This window comes from Oncorhynchus masou, chromosome 15, assembly GCF_036934945.1.
Source record: "Oncorhynchus masou masou isolate Uvic2021 chromosome 15, UVic_Omas_1.1, whole genome shotgun sequence".
NCBI lineage: Eukaryota > Metazoa > Chordata > Actinopteri > Salmoniformes > Salmonidae > Oncorhynchus > Oncorhynchus masou.
The window spans coordinates 8,413,557-8,428,734 of record NC_088226.1 but is presented as its reverse complement, the minus strand read 5'-3'; the positions used below and the strand labels follow the sequence as shown (position 1 = coordinate 8,428,734).

The 15,178-nt window shown below is 46.3% G+C and overlaps 1 protein-coding gene across 1 annotated transcript in view; it reads left to right on the top strand.

The window, feature by feature from the left end:
• The first annotated feature begins 566 nt into the window (after positions 1–566).
• Positions 567–15,178, top strand: part of LOC135555493 (paralemmin-1-like) — a 32,590-nt gene continuing 17,978 nt past the window's right edge. The window contains exon 1 of the mRNA XM_064987972.1: positions 567–800. The gene's annotated coding sequence lies outside the window, so the exon portion shown is untranslated. The remainder of the gene's footprint in view (positions 801–15,178) is intronic.

The window sequence follows — 15,178 nt, the reverse complement described above, 5'->3', positions numbered from 1 at the left end:
ACTATCAAAGGAGCACTCCCATAATGACTCCACTCTGCCTTGGTGATAGACCATGCAGTCAGCCAAGCAGACACTATTAGTAGATTAAATGGTTTCCCTCCTGACTTATCAAGTAATAATCCATGGGTTTTCAATGGTGTAAATATAAAATAATGTATAGGTATGCTTATACATATTGAGGCGTTTTCCAGGCATGTGACAATGGCGTTTACAATTGAGCACTTAACATGGAAGGGTCCCTAACATGTCTACTGTGTGGCATATGGCCCATACGGTATCTGGTATCTGGCCATAGCCTGCACCTTGTTATCTTAACTTAACCGGGCCCCATGAAAACTGATGAGATAACCAAGAACAGCCGACCTCAAGTTAACGTTTCACTTTCTTTCTTTTTTAGCTACCTATCCTGGCATTAAGACATAGTCTAAAACTGGTTTTAGAAAGTAAAACGCTAAGACTATTGCGGTAGTTAACGGTCTCGAGCATTCTTCTGGAGCATGCTATTCTTCTTCCCTGGTACCTTCCCTGAACGAGAGGCGCGCCGAAGTGTTCATTATGGACTGGGCTACTCTAGCCTCCTATTACGTCTCGCTGAACTTTGTGGTCACTCCCACAAACGAATTGGTGTTTTCTTACTAACTTCCCAGCAGTTTTCATACCCAACGTTACACATCGTAGAAGTGGAAAATACAGTCAAATCTGTTTGAAGAGTTCATAACCTTTTCAATCCGGTCCGGTCCTTGACCATATATTTCTGTGCGCTTGTTCTACATTCCAACTGCGAGTGAAAGTTACGCAAGGTAAAGCTATTTACCTATTTGTTCAAATGCTTTACACGTAATTTCAGTTGTATGTAAATTATTGTAGTTCATCAGCTCTTTTAAAAGTCCACTCTGCGGGTCAACCTCGTATTATCATATCCCATGAAGTTGTACCAAATTGGATCCCAGTTTGCAATATTATTCAACATTGAGGTTGTGCCACAGATCGTTAAAAAAACGGGTTTTGTTTGCAACATTGCTTATTATAATGTTGTAACTGGGCTGGTTCAATATAATTACACATTTTTATGAATATCATGTGAAATTAATCAATTCAGCTTCATTGTATTCCTGTTCAAAGTGTAAAAACCAAGTACCTGGCATCATTTCACAATAGACTGCCTGATGTTAAATAATAAATGGTCCTCTTTGGGCATTCCTGAACTGAAGAACTTTGTCATCTCACTCTATTGGCAAAGCTTAAGACACAAATCCCTGCCTTTGGTATAGGAGAGATGACTATTACTTGGTGCACGTTAATATAATGTGTGCATTTAGAATAGCTGCTTTTGTGACCCCCTCAATACTGATAAACAACCTGTCAGTCACAGACGACTGACACATCTCTAACAGTGATCGCTTCATTAACTAACCTACTCCATGGCAACAAATATCCCCTAAAATGGCTTCAATGCTTAAGGAGACAAATTGCTTTGGGATTCTCAGCCAGGGCACAATAATGAAATTGAGTCTAATTGGAATGAAGTGCTACTATATTCCAGCCACACCGCACCCTCCCAACACCACCACTCCAGCTCTGGCCTCTATGCTGCAGTACAGAGACAGTCCCTCATTACTCTTGTGACGTCTTCTGCAACAGAGCTTAAACACATATCAGCATCAGGTCTTCATAGGAGATAACTAGTCTAGAATTGACACAGGCTCCACCTACCAAATATAGAGCTTGTTGTCAGGCAAAATATCAACCATTAACATAATGATAGTCATGTGAATAATGATATTCATGTGAATATGAATATCAAAGAAATGCCTTGTAGTTAATGAGTAAATGGGTAACGATCATAAAAAACATTAGCAGTGATTAGGGCACTAATATTCATATTGATTTCACATCATCAGTGGTAGTGTTGGTGCTAGAGTGGACAGCGTCTGAAGCCATCGCTGTGCTCTCTGTAAGAGAGGGAAATACATTCAGTGTGTAGAGTGTCTGCCAGTGTTATGAGCATCCAGATTGGGCCTGAGGCGGGTGAGTCTCACTTAAAGACACCCACATGCTCCAGCAAAGTGCTTCATTAGGTAGAACACAGAGGGAGGAACACCGGGGGAGGGGGGAGGAGGGAGATGAAGGGATGGTTCTCGTGGCTCCATCTGGTCAGAATCCTGAACTACATTACGCTCCTGTGGTGTCAAGCCTTTACAGCCGGTTCGCAGCCTGACTTCTTGTCGGTGTGTACAATCTCAAGCACTATAAGGTCAAAACAGCAATGCAAAATTCCCGTTGAAGAGATTGTGAGAAACCATATGATAGTGCCAAAAGGTTGTGCCCCCTTAAACATTCAGAGTATTGGTTGTTTGGTTCGAACTAATCTTTCGTGGACAGACTACATAAACATAAACAAGATTTTAGTTCTGGGTTAACTGAGTTTAGGTTGGATCTAGGGCTTTGAACCTGTCCAGAGCCAACCATTTTCAGTGGTGGGGTGCGCTGCGCTTGGAAAGGCAGGTGAATTTTGCTCTCTTGAATATTTGATGTTTCATATCACGTCAGGTAAGACTCTTACTTCAGAAGCTCTTGGTACATGGCTAACTTATTGTCAATCATCTCAAAGACAAGCAGCGCTGTTTCCTGAAATATGGCTTTGGTTCATGTTCTTCCGAGCCATTACAGTTAAATGTCAGAGCTTCAGTCACGGGAAGGAAAATGGATTCCAGAGAGAGGAACATTAACCATGCAGTTTGATACTGAATATCTGCTGCTCCATAAGCTCAGGCAGTTCTGGTCTGGATCAGATGTTCTGAGATATGGAGGAATTAGCTTACTGTGCAAAATACTTTTGTACTGTAGTTTTTATTATTGTTACTGTAGATCGAATGGATGTGGAAATGTACAGTACTGTTCCTTAGATGAGGCAAAACTAAATTCCTGCCCGTGGATTTGGAAATCGAGTGTCAACTCAATTAACACATTTGAGCGCTGCTCTCCGTGATATCTCCTTGGTGATATCAGCAGCACAGTCTCTCACACAATAAGATTGATGGAGAGCTTTGAGCTGTTTGCATTCAGCCATGCCTGCCCTTCTCCCCACAAAATCTCCATCCCGTCATCAGCTTAATGTAGCCCGTGGATACACAAGCTGACAGCTTGAGAAAACCCTGAGGATTCTGGGTTCAGGGAGGAGACAATGGGCCGTCACTCCAGAGTCGTGAATCAGACTTACGCCTTGATGGAAAGACACCATTAGACACAAAACCTCTACGGATTTGCCTGACGAAGCTGGGCCTACAAATGTGATTACAGACAAAGGAATATGGCCGCCTTGCTTTCCCTTCTCTATTATTTATGGGGTTGCTCTGTCCTGTTCCACAGCCCCCATTACTTTCACGTGACCCACTTTTGAGGGGATGGATTCCACTGCCAGGGAAAGGGCTGGTAGGGGACCATTAATCAACATTTATTGGAACATTTACCATCCAACTCTGACATGACGTCGGCCGTCCTATGTTGGGTGGTGTTCTGTTGAAAGGGAACCTCCGCCTAAATGGCACAGCTGAGTGTTATGGATTGGACAACGTGTTGTTACAATGACTATGTAACATCTAAGGACCTCGAATGCCACAAAATTCAAGATGCAATACTTCAGATTTTGAATACATATTTATACTGTACACATTCATTCAGTAGTACGCCCAAGGGATATGAGGACAGATGTGTAGGATTTGGATTGACATTTGGAGGCTCATCAGACAATGGCTGTTCATTCTGCCTCAATCTAATCTATTTTTAGTTTTTATTTAACCTTTATTTAACTAGGCAAGTCAGATAAGAACAAATTGTTATTTACAATGGCAGCCTAACAAGAGGCAAAAGGCCCCCTGCGGGGACGGGGGCTGGGATATCATTTTTTTTAGGACAACACACACATCATGACAAGAGAGACAACACAACATAAAGAGAGACGTAAGACAACAACAGCATAGTAGCACATCATGGTAGCAACACAACAACAACAAGGTAGCAACATGGCAGCAGCACAACAAGATAGCAGCACAAACATGGTACAAACATTGTTAGGCACAGACAACAGCACAAAGGGCAAAAAGGTAGAGGCAACAATATATTACGCGAAGCATCCACAAGTGTCAGTAACAGTGTCCACGATCGAGTCTTTGAGTGTAGAGTGGGAGATAACATGGATCTAATTACCCTTCAATAAGACTATAGTTGGGCCCCTTTTCCTCTAGTGCTGCCTCATAAATAACTTACGGGTCCTATTCCAACAATGCGGTGTTAAAATATAAACCTGGCAAGTGAGACAAAGTGCTTGATGAATGCTTTTTCCCGTTATGGAGCCATGAACTCATTAGACTTGCACTGTACATTGACACGGCCAACTGTTTTTGTTAAAGTGCTTAAATTGTAACCTCTACCAAGAGACATTGAGCTATTTTAGGAAGCTGCGTTAGAATGCTCTGGAAACATCTAAAATTGGTTTGAAATGCTTTTTCTCCATTGCCGTTTTTATGCTGAATTTGAATCAGTGAAAGTACTTGTCAAGTGAGGTGTAGAAGAAAAATATATGAATTGTGCATTGAATACCCTTTTCCAAAGAGTACATTGAGTGTAAAGTACTTGTGGCATGCTGAACACACTATTTTCCAACGGGTTTACACATTTGAATGGACAATCTGTTTTTCATAATCCAAGCTGTGTCAAGGAAGTGCGGTTGACATCCTCACATGACAAAGCCATGCATACCATAACACTGAGGTTAACAACATGACCTCATCTCTAATCTGACTTGAAAAGACATCACCATTAATATATTCCACATATTCCGCCCAAATGATGTAATCGTCCCTCTCTAACGATGTAATGTTGTTGAGGCTGCAGGGTTGATGGCTAAAAACAACGTAGCTAAGGAACAACAACAGCTTATGTCTTCGGTTTGTTTTTCCAACTGGATCAGGGTGTTGTGGAGGAGCACACTGTGTGATGAACTGGACGCCATGATTTATCAGATGTGCTTGAGCCTTAGCCTACACAGAATAAACTAGGATTAAGTAGAATATAATGTGCATAGATAGAATGAGAGATGATTTACACTGTTGGGGAGGACAGAATGAGGACATACTAGTGGTGCATAATGTATTTGTATATGTGGACTTGGGAGGAGGTCTTGGATGGGAAGGTATCGTGGACTTGGGAGGAGATCTTGGATGGGAAAGTATCCTGGACTTGGAAGGAAATCATGGCAGGACAGGATAGCCTTCCTTGGCGGCAGACGCAAAGAGAGAAGGGAAGACAGCGGCGACGGCGGGGTTTGCGGCCACAAAGAAAGACCAAAAAAACAGCCCAATTGGGGGGGGGGCACAAGGGGTGGTCGGCGGAGACGAGGAGTGAACCAGAGCCAGTCTGGGAGAAGAGGGATAAACTGGAGGTGAGTGAAAGAAGAGAGTCAGAGACCGTCAGAGAGTGGATGGAGATATTGGAGGAGAGAGAACGGAGAGAGTTGTTGAGTTGGTGGAAGATGCACGACATTTGCCCTAAGGAGCGTGTTATCAGTTTAATGCCACCTGAGTCAGCTCTCCGTACTCGTCCTAAGGAGTGTGCTATCAGTCTGGTCAAATCTGTGCCGGCTCCACGCACCAGGTCTCCAGTACGCCTTCCCAGCCCTGTACGTCCTGTGACAACTCTCCAAACTCGCCTTGAGGAGCGTGTCATTTGTCCGGTACCATTTGTGCCGGCTTTACGCACCAGGTCTCCAGTGCGCCTTCACAGCCCAGTACGTCCTCGCCAGCTCCTCGCACTTGCCGTGCTAAGTGTGTCATCGAACTGGTACAATTGATACCAGCTATACGCACCAGGTCTCCAGTGCGCCTTCCTAGTCCGGTACGTCCTGTGCCTGCTCCCCGCACTCGCCCTGAAGTGCCTGTCACCAGTCCGGTACGTCCTGTGCCTGCTCCCTGCACTCGCCCTGAAGTGCGTGTCACCAGTCCGGTACGTCCTGTGCCTGCTCCCTGCACTCGCCCTGAAGTGCGTGTCACCAGTCCGGTACATCCTGTGCCTGCTCCCTGCACTCGCCCTGAAGTGTGTGTCACCAGTCCGGTACGTCCTGTGCCTGCTCCCTGCACTCGCCCTGAAGTGCGTGTCACCAGTCCGGTACCACCTGTGCCGGCTCCACGCATCAGGCCTCCAGTGCGCCTCTCCAGTCTGGTACATCCTGTGCCTGCTCCACGCACTCGCCCTGAAGTGTGTGTCACCAGTCCGGTGCCACCTGTACCGGCTCCACGCACTAGGCCTCCAGTGCGTATTCACAGTCCAGAGCTTCCGGCGGTGGTTCACAGTCCAGAGCTTCCGGCGACGGTTTCCAGTCCAGAGCTTCCGGCAACGGTCCACAGTCCGGAACCTCCTACAACGGTCCACAGTCCGGAACCTCCTACGACGGTCGGCGGTTCGGAGCTTCTAGACACGTCGTCCAGTTCCGCTCCATGGCAGGAGCATTCCTCTACGCCGGTGCCCAGTCTAGGCACGGTGTTCAGTCATGTTACATAGTCAGAGCCTTATTCTGCGCTGGTGCCCAGTCCAGGTACGGTGTTCAGTCCAGCTTCATGGCCGGAGCCCTCCTCTGCGCTGGTGTCCAGTCCAAACACGGCGTCCAGTCCTGCTCCATGACCTGGAGTCTTCTTCTGCGCTGGAGCTCAGTCCAGATACAGAGTCCAGTCCCGCCCCATGGCAGGAGCCTTCCTCTGCACCGATGTCCAGTCCAGGCACAGTGTTCAGCCCGGGTCCATGGCTGAATCCGCGGGATGAGCGGGTTCTTCGGCCCGCACCAGAGCCGCCACAGACATCGACACTAATCACCCCCTCCCCCACCCTCCCCATTTGGTTTCAGGTTTAGCGGCCGGAGTCCGCACCTTTGGGGGGGTACTATCACGCCCTGCCCATAGAGAGCCATTGTTTCTCTATTGTGTAGTAGGTCATGGCGTGCCTAGAGGGTGATCTAGTATATCTATGTCTATGTTGTGTTCTAGTTTCTTTTTCTATGTTGGTGTTTTGTATAATTCCCAATTAGAGGCAGCTGGTAATTGTTGTCTCTAATTGGGGATCATATTTAAGTAGTTATTTGTCCCACCTGTGTTTGTGTGATCTTGTTTATGTGTCGTTGCCTGTGAGCACTCCATTGTCTTCACGTTTAGTTCATTCTTTATTGTTTTTGTGCGTTTCAGTTAATAAACATGTGGAAACCATATCACGCTGCACCTTGGTCCGATAATTCTTACGACGAACATGACACACGTGTAAATGATTGCATGCATTTGTTTAAATGTAATGTTTAGACTGGTCTATGTTCAGTTCATACACTATATGTACAAAAGTATTTGGACACCCCTTCAAATTAGTGCATTCGTGTCACGCCCTGGCCATAGAAAGGCTTTTATTCTCTATTTTATTTAGGCCAGTGTGTGACTAGTGTGGGCATTCTAGTTTCTTTATTTCTATGTTTTCTATTTCTTTGTGTTTGGCTGGGTGTGGTTCTCAATCAGAGGCAGCTGTCTATCATTGTCTCTGATTGAGAATCATACTTGGGTAGCCCTTTTTCCACCTGGCTTTGTGGGAAGTTGACTTTGTTTAGGGCACATAACCTTTAGCTTCACGGTTTGTTTTGTAGTGTTTATTTTTTGGTACGGCGTCTTTTCAAATAAAAATAATATGTACACTTACCACGCTGCACCTTGGTCCTCCTCCTTCAACAGCCGTCACAATTCGGCTATTTCAGCCACACCCGTTGCTGACAGGTGTATAAAATTGAGCACATAGCCATGCAGTTTCCATAGACAAACATTGGCAGCAGCAGAGAGCTCAGTGACTTTCATTGTGGCACTGTCATAGGATGCCACTTTTCCAACAAGTCAGTTCGTCAAATTTCTGCCCTGCTAGAGTTGCCCTGGTCAACTGTAAGTGCTGTTATTGTGAATTGGAAATGTCTAGGAGCAACAACGGCTCAGCCACGAAGTGGTAGGCCAATCAAGCTCACAGAATGGGACTGCTGAAGCGTGTAGCACGTAAAAATAATCTCTCTTATATTGCAACACTCATTACCGAGTTCCAAACTGCCTCTGGAAGCAATGTCAGCACAATAACTGTTCCCTGAGAGCTTAATGAAATGGGTTTCCATGGCCGAGCAGCCACACACAAGCCTAAGATCACCATGTGCAATGCCAAGCATCAGCTGGAGTGGTGCTCACCAGCCGATGGACTCTGGAGCAGTGGAAATGTGTCCTCTGGAGTGATAAATCCCGTTTCACCATCTGGTTGTCCGAGGGACGAATCTGGGTTTGGTGGATGCCAGGAGAACGCTACCTGCCCGAATGCTTAGTGCCGACTATAAGGTTTGGTGGAGGATGAATAATGGTCTGGGGGTGTTTTTCATGGTTCGGGCTAGGCCCCTTAGTTCCAGTGAAGGGAAATCTTAACTCTACAGCATACAATGATATTCTAGATGATTTTGTGCTTCCAACTTTGTGGCAACAGTTTGGGGAAGGCCTTTTCCTGTTTCAGCATGACAATGCCCCCATGCACAAAAGCAGGTCCATACTGAAATGGTTTGTCGAGATCGGTGTGGAAGAACTTGCCTGGCCTGCACAGAACCCTGACCTCAACTCCATCGAACACCTTTGAGATTAATTGGAATGCAGACTGTAAGCCACGCCTAATCGCCCAACATCAGTGTACTAATTCTCTTGTGGCTGAATGGAAGCAAGTCCCAGCAGAAATGTTCCAACATCTAGTGGAAAGCCTTCCCAGAAGAGTGAAGGCTGTTATAGCAGCAAAGTGGGGACTAACTCCATATTAATGCCCATAATTGTGGAATAAGATGTTCGACGAGCAGCCTGTTTCTATGAAGGTGGAAATCATACAGAGGGAATGACAGCAAGACATCATGTGACTTTACTAGGCTAGGAGATTACAGGAGATTACATTGTGTACACTCTGCCCTCTGCAGCCTTCTTACTGTCTCTGTGTGTACAGTAAATGTGATCTCACTGCCTGGAATGTGTGAAGACGAGACGTGAGCAGGCTTTTCAATGACCTTCATCGTGAGGGTCAGAGATCAGTGCTGCTGTCATCTGAATGAAAGAACAAGTCAGAACTGTGAACCATTAAATAGTGTTCAAGTACATAGGGGATCTGAGTGTCTATGGGACTGAATATCAGCTTGTCTGCAAAAAGGCTCATATTTAGGAGTGTGTGTGGGGGGGGGAAATATCTTTGGAAAGGGCCTCCTGAGTGGTGCAGCAGTCCAAGGCATTGCAGTGCTAGAGGCGTCACTACAGACCCGGGTTCGATCCTGGCTGTATCACAACCGGCCATGATTGGGAGTTCCATAAGGCGGTGCAGAATTGGCCCCGCATCGTCCGTGTTCGGGGATGGTTTGGCCGCGGGGCTTTCCACGGCTCATTGCCCTCTAGCGACTTCATGTGGCGGGCCGAGCACCTGCAGGCTGACCTCGGTCATCAGTTGAATGGGGTTTTCTCTGACACATTGGTGCGGCTGGCTTCCAGGTTCAGCGGGCGGGTGTTAAGAAGTGCAGTTTGGCGGGTCATGTTTCCGAGGACCCATTACTCGACCATTGCCTCCCGAGCCTGTTGGGCAGTTGCAGCAATGAGTCTGTTTTTATGACGTTCGTTAAAATCAATGGAATAGTCTATGAACGTCATAAAACTGTCTTATTTAATTCTTACAACATTAAGGGAATGTCCTGTGCAACCTCACTTAAATTGTATGAATTTCATCACAACCATGCATATTTTATGTTTTGGGAACCTATCTCTTGTAATGCACCCACACTGTTCCCAAAACCTAATTATATTTTCTGGGAACCTTTAAAGAACTCAGAAAGGCTGTTCTGTCAACATTCTTGCAACATCAAAGAAATGTTTTGTGCACCCAGATACAAACATTATCTGAATGTCTGCACAAATGGACAGTTGTTGTGTTTTAGGAACCTATCTCGTCATATATCCACAATGTTCCCACAACCTAAAGAAATGTTTTATGAACTTTTAAAGAAACAAAATAATTGTTCTGGGAATGTTATTGCAACATCAAGCAAATGATTTTTGATTCTATTTGTTTGATTTGCAACCTAATAGAAACATTTACAAAATCATCACAAGTGGACAGTTTTTGTGTTTTGGGAACTCTTATAATGTCCACACAACATCATGAAACATTCTGGGAACAGATTAAATGTGTACTAGGAACATCAGGCAAATGTTTTATACAAACATTCTATAATCATCACAAAAAGACAGCTTTTGTGTTAAGAGAACATTTGCCACAACCTAACAAATGTACTGGGAACCTTTACAGAACCAATTTTGGTTTGCTCCACACAAACCTAAACCTGGCCTCCTGCAGTGCACAGGTACTGACAGCTACACCTCAAACGGTACACTTTGGCCTTAACTTCTTTTCTTTTTTTGACATTTTAGCCAATTAGCAGATGCTCTTATACAGAGTGACATACATTTTCTTGCTGGTGCCCCGTGGGAATCAAACCCACAACCCTGGCATTGCAAGCACCATGCTCTACCAACTGAGCCACATAGGACCCCAGCCTCAGCTCAAAAGTGTGACCTAGCTGTCATATTAAGCAGCAGTAAATGAAAGGTCAGTAGTTATATTGCTCATTACTTATATTGCTAGAGTGTTTATTACTGTATGAGGATTAGGCCTTTCAAATTTGATGTTGCCGGCCAGACAATAATTGCTGTAATGCCGTAATGTTGATTGGTCATTGTGGGTAGTTTCATTCTGATCATGGACTAGAACGGCTGAATCACTGAAGGTAAGGTAAGGTTCACCAGCTTTAACTCATTGTCTTATGGCTTTTCTCTCCATAGTGATGACAACTCTGCTGTTAATAGAACTGCATAACGTGATGATAATGGTCAAGTGTAAAGGATGAGGTGTTGTGTGTGTTGGGTAGAAGTAGAGAGAAGTCTATGTGAGCAGAGCAGGTTCAGAGCAGGTTCATCTCAAAGTTAACCAGGCATGCTTATAGACCACATTCTCCAGGCCAGAGCCATAGTTATTAAGTGCTGGGCATCCCAGAAAAGCACAATTCCACCTCCCTGAATGCATATTTTGTAGATCGCCAAACTTGCAGGGCACAGGTTAACCAATTCTTTTAAAAGCCCAGCTTTTTAACTATTTATGAGATGAGAACTTTTCCTGAGTCAACACTGTGTATTATCGGCCCTCATTGTGCAGAATATTCCATTCACACAATGTGCTGCTGCAGAGACTACGTTGTTTCTGCCTGCTTGTTTATGCAGCCAAGTGTGCATGTGTCCATGTGTATCCATGTGTATCGACAGTATATCAGTGGAGGCATTATCATGGTGAAACATGAGTTAATGGCGGCGGATGAATGGCATCACGGTATCTCTGTTCATTAAAATTGCCATCGATAAAATGCAATTGTGTTTGTTGTCAGTCTTATGCCCTGTCATCTCTGTTCATTAACATACTGCCTGAAATGGCTTTGGATAAAGTATTCAAGCTCTGGTGGTTTTTGTACACAGGTGAACCATCTGTGGAAGTTGGGGTGGGGTGCAAGCATTGGCTGCATCTGATCATTTTGTACCCTGGTCTGTTCCCATTAACTATAGCTAGGCTCAGTCACCTCCTCATGGTATTGCTTTGATTCGGCACGGTAGGTACCGCAGGGAAGAGGATGCAGCCTGACATACTGTACATACACAGCAGTTGGGACAGCGATTCCTAAACTATGGGTCGCCCGGTCTGAAAATGAGGTCGGGAGAGTAAATTGGTTCATAGAACTGGGGTTATGTCAGTACCCTGAAACATGTATGTGTCTTCTGAAACATGTACTGTATGTGTCTTCTGTTTCCTTCAACCTTGCCCACAATACACGCAGGACTCATTAAAACAGAGTAGACAAGACCAGGCCCTGATCTATTGAACTTCCCAATACCTTTCTGCTGCAGCACTGGGGAGGGGAGGATTGTGGGGGTAGACCCAGGGTGCCGGGCACCCCGGAGCCAAACACTATTCCTGCATCCTGGGTTGGTGAGATGGAGGAATTCCTGCATCCTGGGTTGGTGAGATGGAGGAAGAGGGGGGGATGTCGGGAGTACGGATGGTGTTCTCATCGGTAGATATGGTGCAGGGGAGCATCGGGTGAGTCTCCTGTTTTTTTTTCTGTCTGGGTTTAGAATTTGAGTGTATTACATGTTTTTATTTTATTCTTTCATGGGGTCTAATTTTACTTTTGTTAGTTTAAATGTAAGGGGTTTAAGGGATTTTGATAAGAGGAGGGCGGTTTTTAGTTATTTGGAGGGTGTGGGGTTTGATTTTTGTTTTTTACAGGAGGTTCACCTGAGGGATGGAGGGGATGTTAGTAGGTTTAAGAGGGAGTGGGACAAGGGGGAGTCGGTTTGGGGTATTGGGGGGGTGCACTCATCGGGGTAGGGATTTTGTGTGGGCACAGGGAGGTAAAAGCAGAGGATTCTTTTGTGGTAATGCAGGTGAGGGTTATAGGGGTGGATGTCACGATAAGGGATTGTAAATTTAGATTAGTGGTGGTGTATGGGCCACAGGTGGTGGCAGACAGGAGGAAGATGGTGGACTATCTGACGCCCCTGTGTGTCACAAATAGGAAATTAGTGATAGGGGGGATTCTAATACAGATTTAGGAATAGGGGGGGTAGCAGTGCAGGCGCCATTGCCGGGCTAATGGCTTGCCATGGTCTGGTAGATGGTGGTCTGCACACTACTCCGAAAATGGCCGGTCCTACATGGCGCAACTCCAGGGGGGTTGAGCGGAGGCTCGACTATATTTTTGTACCCAGGTCTTTGGGTAAGTTGTCTGGGCGGCTGTTGCCTGTTTTCTTTTCGGATCACGACGGGGTGCTCCTGCAGGTGGGGTCGCCAGTCTGCCTCTTTGGTAGGGGGTACTGGAAGTTAGATCGGGATGTGCTGGAGGAGCAGGCTTTTGTTGACGGGTTTTATGGTTTCTTTTGGAGGCTTGAAGGCCTCCGGTCCATGTGCGAGGGAGTGTTAGAGTGGTGGGAATTAGTTAAGGTGAGGATTAGGGCTTTTATAATAGGGTATTGCAAGAGGAAAAAAAGGGAGGAGAGGAGGGAGGTGGATCGTATCCAAAAGTTAATTGAACTCGAATACGAGGTAGGCAACCTTGGCGGGTCGTTTGACTGGGAGAGATCCGCAACCCTAAAGGCGCAGCTCAGGGAGTTGCAGGAGCGGAAGGCTCGAGCTTTCCTGGAGCGTGTGCATAGTGGCTTTCTACAACATAATGAGACTTGTTCTGCTATGTTCTTTAAGTCGGTTAGGGCCAGACAGAGTAGGAAGGTAATGCATGGCGTTAGGGAAGAAAATGGTAATATAGTTAGAGAACCAGAGGATATGGTCAGGGTGACAACTGATCATTTCCAAGGTTTATTTAAGGAAAGGGAAATAGATGTAGAGCAGGGAAATGTGTTTTTAGAACACTTGTCCAGGTGGTTGCCGGAGGACATTAGAGAAGTGATGGAGGCCCAGATTTCACTAGAAGAGGTTGAGAGCGCTCTTAGGAGGATGGGAAAAGGGAAGGTGCCTGGGATGGATGGGCTGCCGGCTGAGTTTTATCTCAAGTTTTGGGGTATACTTGGACCAGTGGTCCTCGAAGTCTTGAAGGCCATCCTTGAGACGGGGGTCCCGGGGGGATCAATGGCTGTTGGTGTGCTGTCACTTTTATATAAGAAGGGGGAAGTAACAGACCTTGGCAACTGGCGGCCGTTGACCATGCTGTGTGTAGATTACAAGCTACTTGCAAAGGTTTTAGCAGACCGGTTGCGCACAGCCCTTCCCTACGTCGTCCATGAGGATCAGACGTGCGGGGTAGAGGACCGCTCTATTAGATGGAACCTACAGTTAATCAGGGACTCCATCGCTTGGGTTGAAGATAGAAGACTGCCTTTAATGGTAGCAGCGCTAGATCAGGCGAAAGCTTTTGATCTCGTGAATAGATCCTTTTTATTCAGAGTGTTAGGTCGATTAGGATTTGGGGAGAAGTTCATAGGATGGATTCGTACATTATATGTCGGAGCGGGGTGCCGAGTTAGTGTAAATAGTCACTTGGGTGACGTTTTTGACCTGTCGTCTGGGGTCAGGCAGGGGTGCCCACTCTCGGCTCTCCTCTTCGTTCTGTACATGGAGCCTCTGGGGGCTGCCATTAGGGCAGACACAGGGGTGGAAGGCTTGTTGATCCCTGGAAGTGGTGGGCTGCGTGTTAAGATGACGAAGTACGCCGACGACACTTCCTTGCTGCTTTGTAAGGACTCGTGCCTGACAAGGTCCTTTGCCATCTTTGGGGATTTCACCCGAGCGTCGGGAGCAGTTCTGAACCATGCAAAGTCTTCCGTCAAGTTTTTCGGAAGATGGCGCAGTAGAACGGAGGTGCCTGGGGGGTTATCTCTCTGTGAGGGGGCCCTGAGGATTCTCGGGGTCCATTTTGAGACCTCCAGCTCAGCGACGCTAAACTGGAACATGCGTATCGCAGTGGTACAGAGGAAGCTAGCAATGTAGAAGGCTAGGTATTTGTCTTTTATGGGCAAAGTCCTGGTCCTAAAGGTGGATGTGTTGCTGTCTCTTTTGTATTTGGCGTACATCTACCCATTGCCGGCTTGTCTGAGGAGGCCTCTAGTGAGGCTTGTGTTTCAGTTCATGTGGAGTGGCAGGTGCGAGTGGGTCGCCAGGGCACGCATGCTCTGTCCCATCGGGGAGGGAGGTAGGGGGGTACCACATTTCCCCCTCAAGCTGGACGCAATTTTTGTTTCTTTCTTGTTAATGGAGATTGCTCATCCAGTGATACACCCGTCCGGTTACCTCCTGCGGGTGTTCTTCTCGTATCAGGCGAGAAGCGTAATGGTGTGGTCTAACACGGGTCCTCGGGCGGAACAGCTGCCGTGGCACTTTGGTCATCAAATCAAATTCAAATTTCAAATTCAAATTTGATTTGCGACCAAGTGGCTGCGTGCGCACCCTGAGGTTGAAGTTGCCCGAGTAGGTTTAGATCACAGGCACCTGTACGAGGAGGTCAGAAAGGCAGGGAGTCCGGCGCCTGTAGTGGGCATCTCGGAAGTGGTCT